Source organism: Rhinolophus sinicus, chromosome 3 (genome assembly GCF_057876585.1).
Source record: "Rhinolophus sinicus isolate RSI-liver-muscle chromosome 3, RSI-T2T, whole genome shotgun sequence".
NCBI lineage: Eukaryota > Metazoa > Chordata > Mammalia > Chiroptera > Rhinolophidae > Rhinolophus > Rhinolophus sinicus.
The window spans coordinates 164,999,766-165,019,788 of NC_142503.1; the positions used below are offsets into that span (position 1 = coordinate 164,999,766).

The 20,023-nt window shown below is 41.9% G+C and overlaps 1 pseudogene; it reads left to right on the plus strand.

The window, feature by feature from the left end:
* Positions 1–18,836: 18,836 nt before the first annotated feature.
* On the plus strand, positions 18,837–19,091 carry LOC109444448 (small ribosomal subunit protein eS27 pseudogene; annotated as a pseudogene).
* The last annotated feature ends 932 nt before the right edge of the window (positions 19,092–20,023 follow it).

Genomic DNA, 20,023 nt, shown 5'->3' on the forward strand with positions numbered 1-20,023 from the left:
TCTCAATTTACTCTAACTTTTACAGTAAATCTTGAGTTATTATCAGTCCTCCAACTTCATTCTTCAATATTGTGTTGGCTCTTCTGGGTCTTTTGCCTTTCCATATAAAGTTTCTAATCAATTTGTTTATATTCACAAAATAATTTGCCCGGGATTTTGATTGGGATTGCATTGAATCTAAAGATCAAGTTGGGAAGAACTAACATCTTAACAATATTGAGTCTTCCTATCCATGAGCATAAATCTGTCCATTTTGTTTAGATCTTTGATTTCTTTCATCAGAATATTTTCAGTTTTCCTCATATAGATCTTGTACATATTTGTTAAATGTATACCTAAATATTCCACTTTTGAATGCTAATGCAAAGATTGTTAATATTATATTGTCAAAGAGTTGCTAAGCAGAGGAGTAATATTGTCCATTTGTTTTTAATAGTGTTATGCTAAGCGTGGGAGTAGAGGGGAAGCTGGCTCCAGCCCCACCTCCAGGGGTGGCCTGATTGGTCTAAGAGTCACTCCATCTCCCTTGCCAGAATTGGATCAGGAATGGGCATGTGGGCCAATTCTGGCCAATGAGACAAAAGGGGAAGTCAGCTGAAAGGGGTGGGGACCGGAGCTGGAAAAAACTTCCTCCGCCTTAAGTGAAAGCCACAGGAAGAAATGGCAGGTCTCCTGCTTTGCCATGAAGGTTGTCCTGGCTTTGTGGCTCCCAGAACTGTTACAGCCATATCGCTATAACCTTGAGGATGGAGCCAACAGTGAAGGTGGTAGAGCATAGAGAAGGCATTGTTGAGCTGCTGAATCAAAGAAACCACATATCTCTCCCCACCCCCAGAGGTAAAGGAGATTTTATTTATTTTATTAGTTTCAGGTGTACAAAACAATGTACTAGTTAGACATTTATACCCCTCACAAAGTGATAGCCCCCTCCCCCAATCTACTACCCCTCTGACATCATATATACCTATTGCAATTCCATTGACTCTATTCCCTATGCTGAACTCCATATCCCGTGACTATATATATATATATATATATATATATATATATATATATATATATATATTAAATTACAGTTGACATACAATATTATGTCAGCTTGTTCCTGGTATGCAGCGCAGTGGTCAGGCATCTACACCATCCATGAAGTGGTCTCCCTAAGACAAGTGCCCATCTGACACCCTACAAAATCTGTACAACATTATTGATTGTAGTCCCCAAACTGTCTTTCATATCCCCAAGAAGCCACATGTCTTTATTGTTTAAGGTAACATGATGTGGAATTTGAGACTTACATCTGAAAGCATCCTATCTGTTACACCAACCCTTATTTAGCAACTAAGCTAATGGAAGATTGCCTGCTATCCACTCACCATCTGAGGATATTAAGTTCTTTCTTAGTATCAGGTTAGATCATACCTTGAGAGTAGGACTTTGCCTGCCTTTTCACTGCTCTAACCCCCCACATCTAGAACCTGACATTGGTAGACAATTAATAACTATCTAATGTACCAATAAATGAATGAAACACTGAAGAGCTAAAATCTACACGTTTGACTAGCTACTGCCCACCCCCACTGTTTTCTCCCATTAAAATTTACCATTGAGTTGTGAATGATGTGCTCGTAGGTCTTTGACAAGTACCAAAGATTATCACAAGAAATAGCTGTATCCGAAGAGCCTCTGCATTTGCTATATAAAATGATTGTCAAACACACAGTGTGATGTTTTCAGAGTTCCTATACAGAATCTCTTAAAAGAAACTTAATGACAGAAAAAAAACATACGTCCTTTGGAGAATTGTTTGGCTGCCTTGTAGTAGGTAGTATGGACTATCTAATTGGGTGTCCTTTTTTCCCTGGCTGCTAGGAAGCTCAGAACCCAACCTGATGCTAAATCACAGTAACTCTATTACACTTCACAGTCAGTGGTTACTTCTTTCCTCTTTCCATGGCTTTGCTCTTCTAATTTTAGTTGAATGAACTTATTGTGTTTGCCTTTATAGTAAGTTGTTTCAAATCCTTTTCAGAAAGAGGTGCACATATAAAAAAAATTAACAGCTCAATTCTAAAAAGCCATACAGAGCCCGAGTTGGCACCAATTGCTCTTTGTAATAGCCTGGGAGGGCCCCCAAAGTATCCTGGTGCTTTATCTTTATAAACACATGTCAGCCAGAGTAGCGGTGTTCACCGGAGATCTCCAGAGACAAGGGCAAAAATCACCCGTCATTTTCTACTGAATGGGTGTCTGGAGGACCATTCAGGCTCCTAGTGGCTGGATTTGGTGGGGCGGATTAACGTGGAGAGCCCTTGGAAAATCAGCATCGCCCCTGCCTGCACTGGCTATTGTTCCAGAGGTGAGAGTTCTGTCTAGTTTTGAAGATAGAATCTCCCTCCTGCCTGGCCCTTAGACCCTCCAATTTTGTATACAGGCTCCCATGCCCTTTCTCTGACTCTGGGCCATAGGCCTCTCCAGCCAGCCCTCCGTGCCAACTGGCAGAGGGTGCTCTTGTATAGCAGATCTGACTCCCTCCCCACGAATGAGCTCCTGATGCTTTCCCACTCTAGCCAGCTGCCTCCACAGGCTGGGGGCTCTGAAACCCTAACGTGGGGCAAATTGCTGTTTTTTTTATCTAAGGCTGACCCAGGACATGCGGAAAAACGACTGCTAAGCTGGCCTCATTCCCCTTCAAGTTTTGTGTGGCCCTCTCTGCGCCTCACTTTACCCACAGGTGGACCAGAATGAGGCTAAATATGGGGAGTGGGCATAGTTTGGTTTGCTCATATCATATGTGTGTGTTGGGGGGGAGCGGGGAGACAGAGAGAGAAGAGACACTGTCCTCTCAGAACTCTGCAATAGATTTCATGATTTAATTGGAAATTTAGTAAATCTGCTAAAACATTTAGTGGTTTAAATTTTTCCTGTTCTGCAAAGAAACAAAGGCTTTTGGTTCACTCTGTGTCTTTCAACAACTTTAATTTCATTTGTAGATTACGGATGGAAGTAGCATTTCCACTCGATTGCATACTGGGCATTAAGAAGACAAAAACCTTCATTGTTTGCAGCCCTCAGAATTTTTTTTTTTCAGACATTAAGCTGTAGGTGGCATTCTTTATACCTGACATCAGAGCACTTTTGTCAGGCGTTTAGTTGACAGGATTTACTGCAAGCCCATCCTAGGTGTGTGAAGCAGGGAAAACAAGAAAATATTTCGTTCAGGTGGGCAGAGAGAGGAGCGCACAGGCTGATCAGCCTGATCGGGTAACCGCTGCTTTTCAAACTGTGTAATTAAAGATCTTTAGAGTTCTTCGAAGGGAATTAATTAGTAGAGAAAGGCTGTTTTGTTTACAGTCTTAATCATCAACATAATCAAAAGCCAGCCTTGATATTGGTGGCAAATTGGACTGAGTTCTCCGGAAGCCAAGAATGCTTCATGCAGAGCTTTTCTTGTTTTCAGAGGTTTGTTCCATCTGTGCATTAACTTGCCATTGGGCGGAGGGGAAAGGACAGAGGGGGAGAGGTGCATTGTGGGTAGGGTAGGGGGAGGCACTCTCAGTATTGTCAAAACACCCACAGCCCCATGTGGAGTTCCCATCACTAATACCCACCTATGTGCAGTGCACTGGCAGGTTGGGATTAGTGTTCAGGTTCACCTGTCTGGATGGTTTGTCCATGGCTGACTGTTTTCAGGCCTAGACCACTGCACCTGGGAAGCCCTAAAGAAATCATCTGGTAATGTGTCACAGTAGATATCACTGCATTGGCCTGGTGGCATCAGAAATACCTGGAGTGCTTCATAATAAATGAAGATGTCTGGGTATCATCCAGACCTATTGAACCAGAGCCTCCTGGGCTGGGACCCAGGAATCTGTATTATTAACTCACTGCCCAGGTGGTTCTGATATGTGGCTGGGTTTGATATGCAGAACTATTTACTGATCTAAGCCGTTTGGTGACCTTTTGGTGAAAGGACATGGGCATGAAGTAGGGAGAAGGGCAGTGGTACCCAGGAAATTACCTTGGGCCAGAAAAGGCTGGTCATAAGGTAGTAGACCCATGGCCTCTAAGTATAGACTAAAGCTTCCGGGAGGCAGGGTCCCTCTTTTTAAAGTGAACAAACCCTCACCTTGAAGGGTCATCTATAAGCCTTGCCTGAGCAATAGGGGCTGTTCTCCAAGCAGAGAGAAACTGCAGGGCAACTGTAGCCCCATGCTTCCCTTCCCATGAATCCCATTTTGTGGTACCAGGAAATGTTCCAAAGCACCAGCAGACTTAGGGAGGGAGCCAAGCTGGTCATATGATTATCCAACTTATGAGAAGGAGGTCTCAGTAGAATCTGGGTTTTATAGGCTCAGTTTCATCTGATGATCTGGGTGATAATATTCCAGGTCCTATTTTGTCTTGGTCATGACAAGAGCTCAGAGATTTCCTCCCCTGTCCCAAGTTGTGTCTTTTCCTGGCCACCTCCGCAATCCAAATCTACAATTTTCTCTGCATCTTAGAGAATATCTTGTCCGGGCCCTTTAGTTTCATTTTCAGTGAAAAGTTTATACTGTAAAGGTAATACAAAGATGGTGTTGAAAAGAATTTTTAAACCAGGAGAGGTGTTAAAAGTGGTAGAGAAGGCTCTCCCTATAACCTCACTCTTCAGAGTTAATCCCCATTAATGCTGCCACCCACCTCCTCTTCAGGATGTGCAGGACGGTCAAGTCAGCGGTTCTGTGGCAGAGCAAGGATGGGGACCCCACCTCTCTGCCCCGTGCTCTTTCCACCTGTTCCTCTTTGAAGGCGGCCTCTCCCAGTACCCTAGCTTGTCAGAAACTTTCTGATGCCACCAGCAAGGAGATGGCTAGCTTATTTCTCGTGCATCAGTAAAGGCGATCAGCACACTTCTCTGGAAGCCTGAAACCACACCTCAAAACTGGGTTCTTCCAGATTATAGGAAATATACCGTAGGGCTAATTCCTCATCTGCCCCTCTGGCTTTTAACCCAATTTCTCTCATCACAGCCTTCACTTTTCTGAACCATGTTTCCAGAAAAACCTCTGGAAACATGGTACAACAAGCAAAGCAGAACTGAGCATGCTCCATAGTTGTTGGGTGGCTGGGGTGAGTAAAGAGCTCCTGCAACCACGTTGGAAAATGCCATGCGGAGAGCCGAGAGGGTAAGGCAGGTGGAATTGCAGCTCCCTAACAGAGCCCACTGTGCTATTCTAAGGGTTCTCCTAAAGACCTTTTCGCTTTTCCCCAACATTCCTGGGAACTCAAGCCTGTGTGGTTGTCATTATCTTTCTGCAGCATACAATCTGGTGAGGGGATAGTGAGGGGAGAGAGTGTAGAATATCCTTGATCCCCAAGTAATGGGGGGCATCCAGGTGCAGTTCAGTTACAGTGAAAGGCTTTCAACAACACTCACAAAGTGGAGGTTTATGCTTCAGGATTCATTTTGTTTTGTTCAATAGACTCGGTGAACAGTCATGCTCAGCCCAGTTCTCCGTACCTGCAGTCATAATACAATAACTTTCATTACATCCACTGTCATGTATTAAGCATCAAGCATGTGCCAGGCACCAGGCTAGTTGCTTCACATAAATTATCTCATCGAATCTACTCTGGCAGAGGGTGTTATTATCATCTCCATTTATAAATGAAGAAATTGAGACTCAGAGAAGGTATCCAAGGTCACACAGCCAGTTGTCAAAGGAGTCAGGTTTCCAATCCAGGTTGATTTGATTGCAAAGCCTGACAGTTTATAAACGTACACGCAGGCCTGGTGTCAGATAGTAGCCTGAAACAAAGCTTATGGAGGAAGGGAAGGTCAGCTAAAGTGAGGACTGGTTTCCCGCCCTACACCCCAGTACGGTGATGCTGAACAAGGCTGTCTACCTGTCATGTTGGGTAGAACTTTTGGGGACACCATGTTACCTGAACGCACAACTTCAGACTCAGCTGGGGCTAGAAATTGGTTATTCTGCCTTGCTGATTTATTTTATGTTTAATCCGCTTTTCCCCTAGAAAAATGATCTCCAGCTCTTTTGAAACCCTTTGCCAGTAGTTCTGTTGACTACAGTAATGTATACTGACCACAGCAATTGATAAAGAAATAAAGGCTTCTGTCAGATCTCAGGGTGGAGGACAGCACGGCTGGGGAGGGGGGGGCACTATCAGTGAGGGAGACCCAGCCAGCTCGGAAGTAATATTCAGGGTAGCCAAGAGCCCAGAACATTTTTTTATTTTATTTTATTTTTTCCTTTTACCATTTTAAAATTTATGTCCATAAAGCCAGGTTCTTGGTGTGCCCTCTGAGAAACCTCTTGCTTTTTTCCCTTAGTCTGCATCTCCTCTGTATTTTCCACGCCATCGTTGGAAGAAACCTTAATTTTAATTTTTTTTCTCTTCTCTGGGCCCCTCCTTCTCTTCCTCCTCCCCAAATGTTTTAGCATCTGTTAATCCCAGTTGGAAACCTTAGCAGATAAAAGTCGTGTTCTGTGTAGATTGCTTCCAGAACAAATACGGGGTGGTAGATAATTTAGCATTCAGTTTCAGGAGGGCTTAGGGTGGGGGCTGCAGAGGACAGCACCTCTTCCGCATAAGACATCCAGTAAAAGCAAAGGCTAAGTAATTCCAAGCTCAGATGGAATGCATGTAGATCAGGTTCATTTCCAGAACGGCCGCTGCCTGCGTTTAGGTGATATTAGAAGCCACCATGACAGCAGTCGTTTTATGCAGAGCGGCTTAGCGAACACTCTGAGAACTAGTTTTGTGAAGCTATCAGGTTGAAAAATACCAAGTCACAAAGTTTTAATGAAACTAAGTGTGGATCAACGTATCATAAAGAGCATCCAGGACGACTTAAAAGATCCATGGGTGGAAATTAGAATGGATCTTCAGGATTTATTTGGCAAAGCCCATCTATTTTGACCTTTTTTTCCATTTCATATTAAGGCTACTGAAAGTGTGTTTTGTTTGGCTACGGTGGGAGGAGGACAGCAGCTATTGGGGCTTTTACACTGACGCTGCCACTGAAGTTTCGCGGCATTAATTGACTGATAAGGGCCCAGGCATCAAATAGCAGAGAGAAAGGCCATCGGAGATTTTCTTGCTTTATTTCTCTCTGCACTTCATTTACATCTTAAGCCATATTGGTGATCCCGATTTGAATAAAGCCACAGCTTAAAGCCGTGATTAGATCTCAATAGCTTGGATTTTCTATGAAATTGCTGCATTTTTACTAGATGTATTTAGAAATACTGGTGAAAACTGACACCTTGGGTAACTTTATCATTTAAAATGGAGCTTTGGGTGAATAAAAGAACCTCAGCTAAAACGGGAGTATTAGTCATTGGGCCTTTGACTCAAGCAGTGTCAGGGGTTAGAATTAGACAAAGCCAAGCTCAGCATGACTTGGGCAAGAAAGAATGCAGATAAGTCAACCCACCACCTTCCCCTCAGCCCACTCTCCCCAAAAATGTCAATCGAAGCAGTGATCCCATAACCTGAAGAAAAATAAGGAAGCCAAAAGGAATATATAATGCAAAAAGGAGTGTTTTTGATTCTGAGATTTGTGTGTGTGGTTTTTTTTTAATCATGAAGCAATATTTTTAACTCTAAGGTTAACCTGCTAATCCTTAAGCTGGTGATATGACAGTGTCAAATGTGATGGGATTTTGTGATTCTCATTATTGTTATGTATTGTTCTTTCCCTGGTATTCCATATTAATATTTATAAATGCCCTTTTTATAGAACCAAAAGGACCAAAACCCATTATGAAATTTTTTAAATGGACAAACCTCGCATCCAATATAGTTGATTACAATTTAGAACAAAAAGGATTTCAGTAGTAATCCACTTCTTGTTTCCTGTTGTTGTTGATTTGTGTAGACAGCAGAGCTCCTCACATAATTATTTTTTTTTAAACTGCTGTTTGCACAAAGTAACATCCAAATTCCAGAGAATAGCAGAGTATTGATTCTGCTCCACAAGGAGGTGAAAAGCACCAGGAGCAGGTAAGAGGGCATAATGGAGGAAAGGTGTACCTTTAAAATGCTAAGTCACCCTCCAAGAGCAAGGGCAAAAGGAAAGAATCGATTAAAATTTTAAGAAGAGAGAGACTGTTCATTCAATTGTTTTCAAGAGCCTCATTTTACTTGACAAGTGGCCGCTGAAGGGTTCAGTAGACATCCATGTGTGTGAAAGAGGAAGTCTCTGTAATACAGAAAGGCAAATCAATCATTCCACAGCCGAACCATAGACAAGAGTCAAAATTGACAACGAATCTGCCCAGTCCATTCTCCGTTCAGCTCCACACGATGCAATCAAACATCCTTTCGAGTCAAAAAGGAAGAAAAATTCTCTCTATCCAGCTCTGGACAGCCAAGAACAGTCCTCAGCCCCAGAGAGGAGTATGCATGGAAGGAAGGAAGGTATTTTACGGCCAACTGGACCCACCACTTCCTCTGCCTCCAAAAGGGCCTGAAGAACTGATGTCATTAGCCGAGTGTGTAGGATTGATTGTTCTGATTGGAGGAAGGTAGGGGGTGGCTGGGTGGTCTGATGTTGCAGATGAGCAATGGAGGAGGAAGGGTAACATCTTTGCTCCTAAAGCTAAGACCTTGGAGAAGTTATGACAGACTATTAGAAATATCTCTCAACTCATATCCTTTTGGAGAGGTGTTTTCATGGGGGATGTTTTTATTCTTGTTTATAAATATCATTTTTTCCCAACTCAATGTGCAAAGCCTCGGCTTCAGAATCAGATCTAAGCATGATCCTGGCTGTTTCCCCTTCAAGCTGTGTGCTCTTGAGCAAGTTACTTAACCAGTTTCCTCAATTATAAAATGGGGAAACTGACACCTACTTTACGCTGTTGTTGTAAGGATTAAATGAGATGACTGCATCATGTACAGGGTGTCTGGCACATAATAAGCCTGCAAGGAATAGTAGCTATAGTCAATAAACCTGACTTTGGAGATTTGAAACCCTGAATACTTTTCTCTTTTATCCTCTCCTGGCTTGGGAATTCCAGCCCGTGCGTATGGATCTTTGTAACCATAAGACTGCACACGTAAAAAACTAAACCAAGAAGGGTATATGGGGACCCAGGTTGCTTGAGGAATTCCAGGCTGTTTGGCCTCCTGGGATAAAATACTAGGGCATTTATTTTTAAACACGTCTAAGGTATTTTCCAACACCAATAAGGAAAGAGGAGTCGGAACTGATGCCTAGTGGTTCTGACAGTTATTCTATTAAAGTGCAGAGTTACGGCCACAGAGATGGCGCGTTAACTCCCAGCTGAGGAGTATTGTATGTTCAAAGTAGCAAGGGTGTAACTCAATTCCAATGAAACCCAAGTTTGGTGAAGCAATGAGAAGGCTATTCATTGTGACCAATCTTTATAGAATCTGGCCTTGCCTCTGGGGAAACATGTCTTATGTTTCAAGCATGTGTGATGGTCCAGGTTTGCAATGTGGAGTCAGTTCAGAAAATATGCTGAGGATGTAGACTTCTCAGACCTCTCAAACTTGTCAGCCTACCTCTCCTTGAGGTCCTAATGTTCTCCTGTCTTTAAGTACCTTCATTTGATCTTTTAGCGGGAGTCCTCTTGAATAGAGTTAGAGAGATTTGCCTGGGTACTTTCTCTTTTCCACAGGGGACCCCATGCTTCTTTCCACACTCTCTTCAGGTAGCTGGTGACCTGAGTTGGCCTCATTGGTCATCCCTCTCCTCCCACTGCCCCCAAATTGTTCTCCCTATATTGACTTTTCAAAATTTGCCTGTCCTCTACTCCATTTCTTCAAGAGGGCTGTGAGTGAGCAACCTGGCATTCAAATAGAAAGCTCAATAAAAGCTTGATCCGAATTGAATATATGAGGTGTGATCAAAAAATACGGTGAATATTTAAATTTTAAAAAATTTATTACAGGAAAAGACACTTTGCTATTAATCCCCCTCAAAAGACTCCCCTTCACTTCGAACACATTTATCCCATCTTTCTTGCCACTTTCTGAAGCAGTTCTGGAAGCCCTCTTTCATGTCTTTAGTTGTTCTGTCATGGCTGCCTCGATGTCCTGAATTGATTCAAAACGTTTTCCTTTCATGATCATTTTGACTTTGGGGAAGAGCCAGAAGTCACACGGTGCCAGATCCGGTGAATAAGGTGCATGAGGACACACCGTAATGTTTTTATTTGACAGAAATTGTTATACCAGAAGAGATGTGGGACACGGTCATGATGGAGGATGAAGTCAAGACATGAAAGACGGCTTCCAGAACTGCTTCAAGAAGTGGCAAGAACGATGGGATAAGTGTGTTTGAAGTGAGGGGAGTATTTTGAGGGGAATTAATGACAATATGTCTTACTGTAATAATTTTTTATTTAAACATTCATTGTATTTTTTAATCACACCTTATATGCAGTGATTGGCATAAGCCTAATGGAATAATCGCTTATTCTCCCTCAGATAACATTTCCTTTATGCCAGTCAGCTTTGGTGCCCTTTCTCACATGGACTTAGGCCACCTTTGAGCTCCAGCTATTACTGTGGCAACACCTGTGCCAAGTTGTATCTTGACAACCACTGTCCTCTGCTGTGCACTTCCTTTCTCCTTTCTGCCCAAGGCTTCTCCCCTTCCACTACCTGCAGGAGCTAACCCAGCCATCTCACATATACACATGCATAAAACTGGAGGTGTGAGGGCATCAGCACTTCCCAGAGCAAACTTTGACCAGTGGAAATAAGAGCCAATGGGTAAAACTCCTCTCTCCCCTGTCTTTCACATGGTTCCTCAGAAACTTGCCCTGGGGGACAGATTCTACCTGCCCAGTGGTAACTAGCTCTCAAATACACTCCTGGATTGGCTTTCCCTTCTTCGTTTTATTCTCCCTGGTTTTCCCACTTCATCCCTAAATTCACTTCTCATAATAAACTGTCTGTACATAGGCCCTTATCTCAGTCTGTTTTTCTGGGAGAACCCAAGGTAAGACATTCTTTCTAACAGAGGACTTCTGAAGACGGCACCCTTAACCTAAGACAGTACATCGCCACAGGTGAAATTTCTGTGCTGTGGGATATATGTGGGGGTAGAGCTCTTCCTCTGAGCCCCCATAACTATATGAAAACGTAATCTCCTATGGCTTTTGTCATATTAGATTGTCATGGCCTGCTTATTCGTTTCCCCCTTATACCGAATTTAGGGACAGTATCTCTTTCTGCATCTATGTGCCTGTAGTAGGTACTTAGTCGGCACATAGTAGGTACTTAACCTATTTTTGATAGATGAATGAGTGAGTGAACACAAGAGAGCCACAGCTGCCCTGTATCACATATCCTAGTTCACTATTTACTGTACCTAAACCCCATCTACCTCCCCACAAACGCAAACATAATGTTACAGAATTAAGTTTTAGAGGAAGAAGAACTCATGGATATTACCTCCCACACACAAAGAACACTTCATCATGGTACACGCCCTCTCAACAGTACCCCTCCCTCGTCATCTTGTTGAGGCCCTTGCTCTGGCTACTGAGTACCTGGTCCCATTTTAGGCCCTTTCTTCTGCCTTTCCAGGTTGATAGTTTAGGTATACTTTGCATCTGCATTGTCTTTCCTTCGGAGACTCCTCTAGGAGGTTTGAAAGTCTTATATCACAAATATCAGATCCTTTCTATGAGGTTTTAAAACCACTCAGGAATGAAGTGACAGGCACGTATTTTACCCTGGCTCCTCATAATACAAGACCAAGCCATCTTGGGAAGCTGGCACCAGGAAGACAAACTCATCTTAAAAGGCGTCCCAGGGTGCCTACAAGCTCTGTTCAAATTCCCTTACTTTCTGTCTAAAACATCATGTGCAACTGTAAGATTTGTCTTTGAAATTGGTTCGTTCCACTTGGGGAGATGCTGAGCTCAGCAGGCCAGGAGGCAGGGCCTCAATGGGAGAATGTAACTGTAGTGACTGAGCCCCTCTCTGTAGCCAGCAAGGCTCAGCACATCTGTGTCATCCCCACAGCTGGAAGACAGATTCTCTCACTGGCTTAGGTGGAGTCTTAAAGAATTAGTTACAGTAAAGCATTTGGAAAAATTGCAAGTTTGTACATCAGCTTATATTAAATTTGGTTTCCCACTTAATTAAACAAGACACTGAGCTTTTAGCAAGGTCTCTGCTACTAGAATAGTAGTTGAAGAGAACTGAAGCAAGTTTAATCTTGCCTTGCTTTCAGCCATGGTTTATCACTTAGGATGCTTTTGGTTTCAAGTTACAGATACTCCAAATCAAACCAATTTGAGTAGTTTATTACAGAAAGAGATATGGTAAGTTCCAGGCTGGTTGATTCAGCAGCTCAAAAATGTCATCAAGGACCCAGGTTCTCTCTACTTTGCCATCTTATGTGTTAGAGTCACCCTCGGGCTGGAAACAATATGGCAGTAGCTGTTGGTCCCAGGCCTCACACCCAGAACTAAAATCCAGAGGAAAGAGAGAGACTATCTCTTTCTGTGGTTTCTTTAGGAGAGAGGAACATTTCCAAAAAGGCTTCCAGACTTTATCTCATATTTCATACCTAGAATAAGGCCATTGCTTAAGCTAAATTATGCTTTAGTAAGAAATAATCCCCAAACATCAGTGGTCTCACAGCAAAGGATTATTTCTTGCTTCATGCAAAATTGGCTGTGAGTCCAGAATCTTTCCAGGGTGGAGATCTCTATGCGTTGGCTTGAAAATCTTATTGGCAGCTACATCTCCAAACATCCTTCCACAATCACTGTGGCAGAGAAAAGAGTGGGGTGGGGGGTTCTAGTGCAACAATCTGATGTTGAATCCTGGAATAATATTTGTCACTTTTATTCATGGCCGTTAGTCATGTGGCCCCCATCCAACTGCAAGTTGATGGGGAAGTGTGATCTTCCTATGTCCTAAGGAAAACAGCAGACCAGATATGAAGAACACTGGAAAGCCTCCACTACTGTGCCCAATCCTGACCAGTAGCTTGCCAGGCCAGTGGAAGGAGAGCAGTAGAATGAGATCGGGCTAATCTAAGATGGGATGGATTTTGGGGAGTAAACCATAAATTTCTCCCTGATGGTTTGAAGATTCAAAAGACAACAAATACAAATCTTTCAAATTCTTGAAAGATGATACAGAAATCAACGAGCATCATTCTGGATTGCTCATGTATTGATTACCCAGTCTTTAATTTTATCATCTAGAAAAGGAGAATAGCATTTCCTATGTTAGCATCTTACCTAAACATACCACCACCCTCTACCTGAAAAGTCCCTTCTGCCTAAACAACTTGAATTTGGAGAGATTTTCTTTTTTACAACATCAGGGTTCATTAGCACATCACAATGGAATATCTGAGAGTCATAAAATGCTTTTTGACCCTGCAGAGCAATCTTTATTAAATTAAAACTCAATCAAATAATGAGCAATCACAGTCAGTCCTGGATATGAGGGTGAAGCTGGTGGGCAACTTCTGAAAGCTCTTTTTCCCTAAAGAACCAAACACAGGACACCATACAAGGGTTCTTCATGTCTTCTCAATTACTCAAAATGGGACTCCATCTCTTCTACAAAACATAGCCTCTACCACATTTTTAAAAACTTCTTTCAGTACTCCTGCCTGTTCTACATCAAAATTCCCCAAAGAATTTTAAAATCATGCATAGACACACAGAAAGACAGGTAAATAAATATAAATAGAAGCAGCTCAATTCTGGAGACCTGGCTTAAGTCGCTATAGTATATGGATTTTTAAAAAGCATTTTTAAAAAGGATCTCACGTAATCAGGAAGTGCTGCCAGGTTTCACATCACAGCTATCTATCAGTAGGTAAAGGGCCCCCTATTGGCAGTTTTTTCTTCACCTAATGGTTAGTTTAACAAGTGATGGTTCTTATTAGGTTAAGGCAACAAAGTGATGTTTATTGGGCCTAATAGAATAATAAATTCAGTTTTCAGTTACTTTATTGTGTCCAAGGCTATTTGTTTCTTGAAGCTTTTCTGATAAGCTGACTGAGGATCTCTAAAGGAAGTACAGACATTTCTGACTCTATAAATTTTAATGTAATTGACCCCACCTTTGATATATCCTTTTCTCATAAGCAGAATTGTTTGCTAGTATTCATTGTTTTCCCCTTACAGTAGCAAATATTGGATCATAGAAACCTTGCATCCACTCTCTGAACCTCAGTTTATTCATCGGCAAAGTGGTGACAGCAACAGCCATCTCTCGCAAAGAGTTGTTAAAAATAAACAAGACAGATTAAACAGATTCTCTGAAGAATCTGAAAATAGACCCACACAAATACATCCACCTGAATTTTGGAAAAGGTACAAAACAAATTCAATAGAGGGTTTTCTGGTCAAGATGGCATAGTAAGTAAATTCAGCACTTACCTCCTCTCACGACCACATCAAAATTGCAACTAAACTACAAAACTATCATCACTGAAAATCACCTGCAATGTAGCCAAACCGAAGCCCTACAACTAAGTATATACAGAAGAAGCCAAGGGGGCTGCCGGATGGCTCAGTTGGTTAGAGCACAAGCTCTTATCAACAAGGTTGCTGGTTCAGTTCCCACATGGGATGGTGGGCTGCGCCCCCTGCAACTAAGATTGCGAATGGCAAACGGACTTGGAGCTGAGTTGTGCCCTCCACAACCAGATTGAAGGACAACGACTTGGAGCTGATGGGCCCTGGAGAAACACACTGTTCCCCAGTATTCCCCAATTTAAAAAAATATTTTTTAATTAAAATTAAACAAATAAAAAGAAGCAGCAGCAAACATGAGACTGGTAGGAAGGGCACAAACATGGAATGGTCTGGTTCCACACTTGTGGGTGACCATTAAAAAGTGGGAGGGATCTCCTGGCTGTGCAGGTCCCCACCCCACCCCCCGGGTGAGTGAGGGGGTCCCAACCCCACACCAGGCTCCCAACCCAGGGTTCTAGTGCCCATAACTTCCATATGTGAAAACCAGCAAAGATTGTGGCTGAGATGGAGTGGGGCTGCAATACCAGGCACTCCTCTTAAAGGACCCATGCACAGAATTACTGTTGGATTCACTCCCTCTAAGCTCCAGTGCTGAGACAGCAGCTCAAAAGGTACCAGGGACATATGGGGAGGAACTGAGTTGTCTGGCTTCAAGGAGAGGGCTGGAGAAGCAGCTTACTCTCAGACAGAGGAGCTGGCAGAAGCCATTGTTTCCTTGTTGAGCCCTCCCACTCCTGGCATGCAGACACAGGCAGACACCATATCTGAGTCTCCATAAACCTGGCCAACACCCTTTATTCACCCTAATCCCCTAAGAACCAGCCACCCTACTTGCAGGCCCACCCAAGCTGTGTCCAGTGGCTTTTCCGTACAGCCTGTCCTGGATCATGATGCAGACTTTTTACTAAAATCTCTCAAAGGTTCACAAAACACAGACAAGCAGCATCAGGCTTCAGTGTGTCCTCTACCACTAGTTGAGCTGCCCTAAACCTGGCACTAGCAACAGCCAGCCTTAGTTTATGGTTTGGCCTCTCCAGGCACCTCCATGCCCAGTGCAGGTGGCGGCCACCTGCAGATTGTTTTCCGGCTCATGCTAGGTGGCCCTGGGCAGAACACAGGCTGCAGCTCAACTTGGCCTGTGTCAGGGCCACTTGTAAGAGGCTGTGGGGCCTCCATGCTCAGTGGCTGGCTTCAGACTGAGCCAGAGCATTGCCCAGCTGCCTCCAAGGACAACACACCCAAAGGGCAGACTGAGTAGGCACCAGAGCCCTGCTAAAGTGAATCCTGCTCTATAGGGTCAGCCCCTGCACCATAGCCCTCCACTGTAGTCACAGCCAGTCCTCACTACAAATCAGTGTGAAGGTCAATCCCTCCTATTGATCAAGGACCTACAACCAAGATTACTCTACCCAGCAAAGCTGTCATTTAGAATTGAAGGCCAGATAAAGAGCTTCCCAGACAAGAAAAAGCTAAAGGAGTTCACTACCACAAAACCAGTATTACAAGGAATCTTAAAAGAACTTCTTTAAGATGGAAAAAAAAAAAAAAATAATAATAATAATAATAATAATAAATAAATAAAGGGCAAAACTATATATCTATCAACAATTGCTTTCAATACAGATGGATCAAATGCTCCAATCAGAAGATAGGGTGGCTGAATGGATAAGAAAACAAGATGCTTACATATGCTGCCTACTAGAGACTCAATTCAGATGGAAAGACACACAGACTGAAAGCCAAGGGGTGGGGAACAGATATTTCATGAAAATGGAAACAAACAAAAAAGCTGAAGTAGCAATACTTATACCAGACAAAATAGACTTTAAAACAAGACTATAATAAAAGACAAAGAAGGACTCAGCAATCCCACTTCAGGGTATTTACCTGAAGAAACCCAAACACTACTTCAAGGGGACATGTGCATCTATATGTTGATTGCAGCATTGTTTACAATGGCCAAGATGTGGAGGCAGCCTGGGTGCCCATCAATGGCTGACTGGATACAAGAGTAGGTGGTACATATACACATGTTGGAATATTGCTAGGCCACAGAAAGGAATGGGTTCTTGCCATCTCTGGTGGCATAGATGGACCTGAAGGGTATTTTGCTGAGTGGTATATGTCAGACAGAGAAAGACAGATGCAATGTGATTTCACTTATACCGTGTTTCCCCAAAAATAAGACCTAGGCAGACCATCAGCTCTAACATGTCTTTTGGAGCAAACATTAATATAAGACCCAGTTTTATTTTAATACAAGACTGGGTCTTATACAAGACCCGGTATAGTATAGTATAATATAATATAATATAATATAATATAATATAATATAATATAATATAATACCAGGTCTTATAACACTGGGTCTTATATTAATTTTTGCTCCAAAAGACGCATTAGAGCTGATGGTCCAGCTAGGTCTTATTTTCAGGGAAACATGGTATGTGGACTCTAAAGAACAAAACAAACAAGACAGGAAAACTCAGAGAACCTTTGATGGTTGCCAGATGGGAGAGGGGTTGGGGGTGGGTGAGAAAGGGGAAGGGATTAAGAAGTACAAGTTGGTTGTCACAAAGTTGTTATGGGGATGTAGGGTATAGCATAAGGAATATGGTCAATAATATTGTAATAACTATGTATGGTGTCAGATGGGTACTAGATTTTTGGGAGTGATAGATGGGAGGGGGTTTAGGGGCAGGGTGAAAAAGGTGGAGGAATTAAAAAGTAGAAATCAGTAGTTACAAAATAGTCATGGGATGTAAAGTAAAGCACAGGGAATATAGTCAATAATATGGTAATAACTATGTATAGTGTCAGGTGGGTACTAGATTAGTCAGGGGGATCACTTCTGAAATTATATAAATGTCTAACCACTATGCTGTACACCTGAAATATAAGATGTTGAATGTCAACTGTAATTGAAAATTTTTAAAAAGTAGGGGAAATGGTGAAGGGGAATAAGAGATACAAATTTCTAGATATAAAACAAATATGTCATGGGGATGTAATGTACAGCATAGAGAATATAGTCAATAATATTGTGATAACATAGTATGATGTCAGATGGTTGCTGGGTTTATCATGATGACCACTTCTCTAGGTATAGAAATGTTGAGTAACTATGGTGTACCACTGAAACTAATATAATATTGTATGTTAAAGATTTTTATTAAAAACATAGGTAAGAACAAAAAACCTGGTAGCCATCTCTTTGAAATGTAATCATTACGAAAGATAGGGCCCATATCTCCTATTTTCTGTGGACGAATAAGAGCCTAGTTTTAGCTGGTGCCTGGCTCCAAGTTATAGACCCACCTCCTGTCAAAGATCTAAATTGTTAATTGTCTTTAAACAGGAAAATAAACTAACAGGTGTCTACCTGAATTACAAGGTGAACTTAGGATAAATCATGTGTGACAAATGATGATGTCATGTTTTTACTTCAGGAATAGTTATCATTTATCTTGAGAAGATGTATGCAATGGGATGTATCTTCTTGGTTATATAAAAGGATAAAATTTCTTCCTGTCTTGCCGTCTCTTTAGCAGATTGCCTATGGTGCGCATCATATTCTAGTTTAATGCTTATCCAATAATAAAAGTTTTTTCTCTCCTTAAAAAAAATTCAATAGAGGAAAATAACTTTTTCCAGATTGCCAGTGCTGGAGCTATTGAATATCCATGGGGGGTAAGAGGGCAGGAAGACCTCACTTAGTCTCACATCATATACAAAAATTAACTCAAAATGGATCATAGCCTGAAATGGAAAACTATAAAACTTTTAGAAACAAACATAGGAGGAAACCTTTAGGCTAGGCAAGAATTTCTTATGCTTGACACCAAAAGCATGACCCATAAAAGGAAAAATGGATGAGTTGGACTTCATCAAAACTTAAAAGTTTGCTCTGCAAAAGACCCTGTTAAAACAATGAAAAAAAAAGCTACAGAGGGGAGAATATATTACAATCATATATCTGATAAAGGACTAGTATCTAGAATACATAGAACTCAATACTCAACAGTTAATAAAAGAATAATCCAGTAGAAAATGGGCAAAAGACATGAAGAGATATTTCATCAAAAAGGATATACAAATGATAAACACATGAAAAGACGTTCAACCTCATTAGGCAAATGTGAAAGAAAACTACAATAAAATATCAGCAGACACCTATTAGAAACATGAAAATGAAAGATAGTGACAATACCAAATGCTGGTGAGGATGTGGAGAAACTAGATTGCTCATACATTGCTGGTGGTGGGAATGTAAAACAGTCTGGTAATTGCTTAAGAACCTAAATATGGCCTTTCTGGCGGTGATGACGTCCCCATGAGAACATGCTTCTCGCTAAGAATCTCCTTCATCCCTCTCCAGAAGAGAAGAAAAGGAAACACAAGAAGAAGCGCCTGATGCAGAGCCCCAATTCCTGCTTCATGGATGTGAAATGCCCAGGATGCTATAAAATCACTACCACCTTTAGTCACGCACAAACAGTAGTTTTGTGTGTTGGCTGCTTCACGGTCCTCTGTCAGCCTACTGGAGAAAAAGCAAAGCTTACAGAAGGCTGCTCCTTCAGAAGGAAGCAGCACTAAAAGCACCCCGAGTCAACATGAGTGAGGAACCATCCCAACAAACATTTTGGATACAAAAAAACCCTAAATATGCAACTATCATACAACCCAATAATTACACTCCTGGGCATGTATCTCAGAGAAATGAAGACTTATGTTCATACACAGACCTGTACCTGAATGTTTATAGAAGCTTTCGTCATGATAGCAAAAGCTGAAAACAAGGCAGCTGTCCTTCAACAGGTGAATGGTTACCCAAACAGTGGCGCAACCATACTATGGAATACTACTCAGCAACAAAGAGGAAGGAAGTACTGATGCATGAAATAATCTGGATGAATCTCCAGACAATTATGCTGAGTGGAAAAGAAACACAAAAGATTATATGCTGTATGATTCCATTTATATGACAAATTTATAGAAATGGAGACAGACCAGTCATTGCCAGGGGTTACGGAGGGGTGGGGGTGAGCAGGAAGTAGGTATGTCTATAAAAGGACAACATGAAGGATCCTGAGGTGATGGAAATATTGTGTATCTTGACAGCGACCTGTCAGTATCCTGGTTCTGACATTGTTCTATACTTCTGCAAGAGGTTACCACTGGAAGAAACTGGATTAACAGTAAGACTTATTTTCTGCAATTGCATATCAATGGACAATGACCTCAAGCCAAAAAAATTAAAACATTAAATAAGTTAATATTAATGACAGACACATAGTAAGCTTTTAACACTTTTTAACTATTATTCACTGCACTTTCCTGCAATCACTTAATACCACTCCTGTTTTGTCCCTCTGTCCCTTCTGAAATACCATGAGGCCATGTGGTACAGCAGAAAGGCACTGCTTGCTGGAATCACATTCAAGTTTTCATCATACCTGACACTTATGAATCAGCTGTGTGACATTGGGCAAGATAAAATCTTTCTTGTGCCTTATTTTCTTCATTAG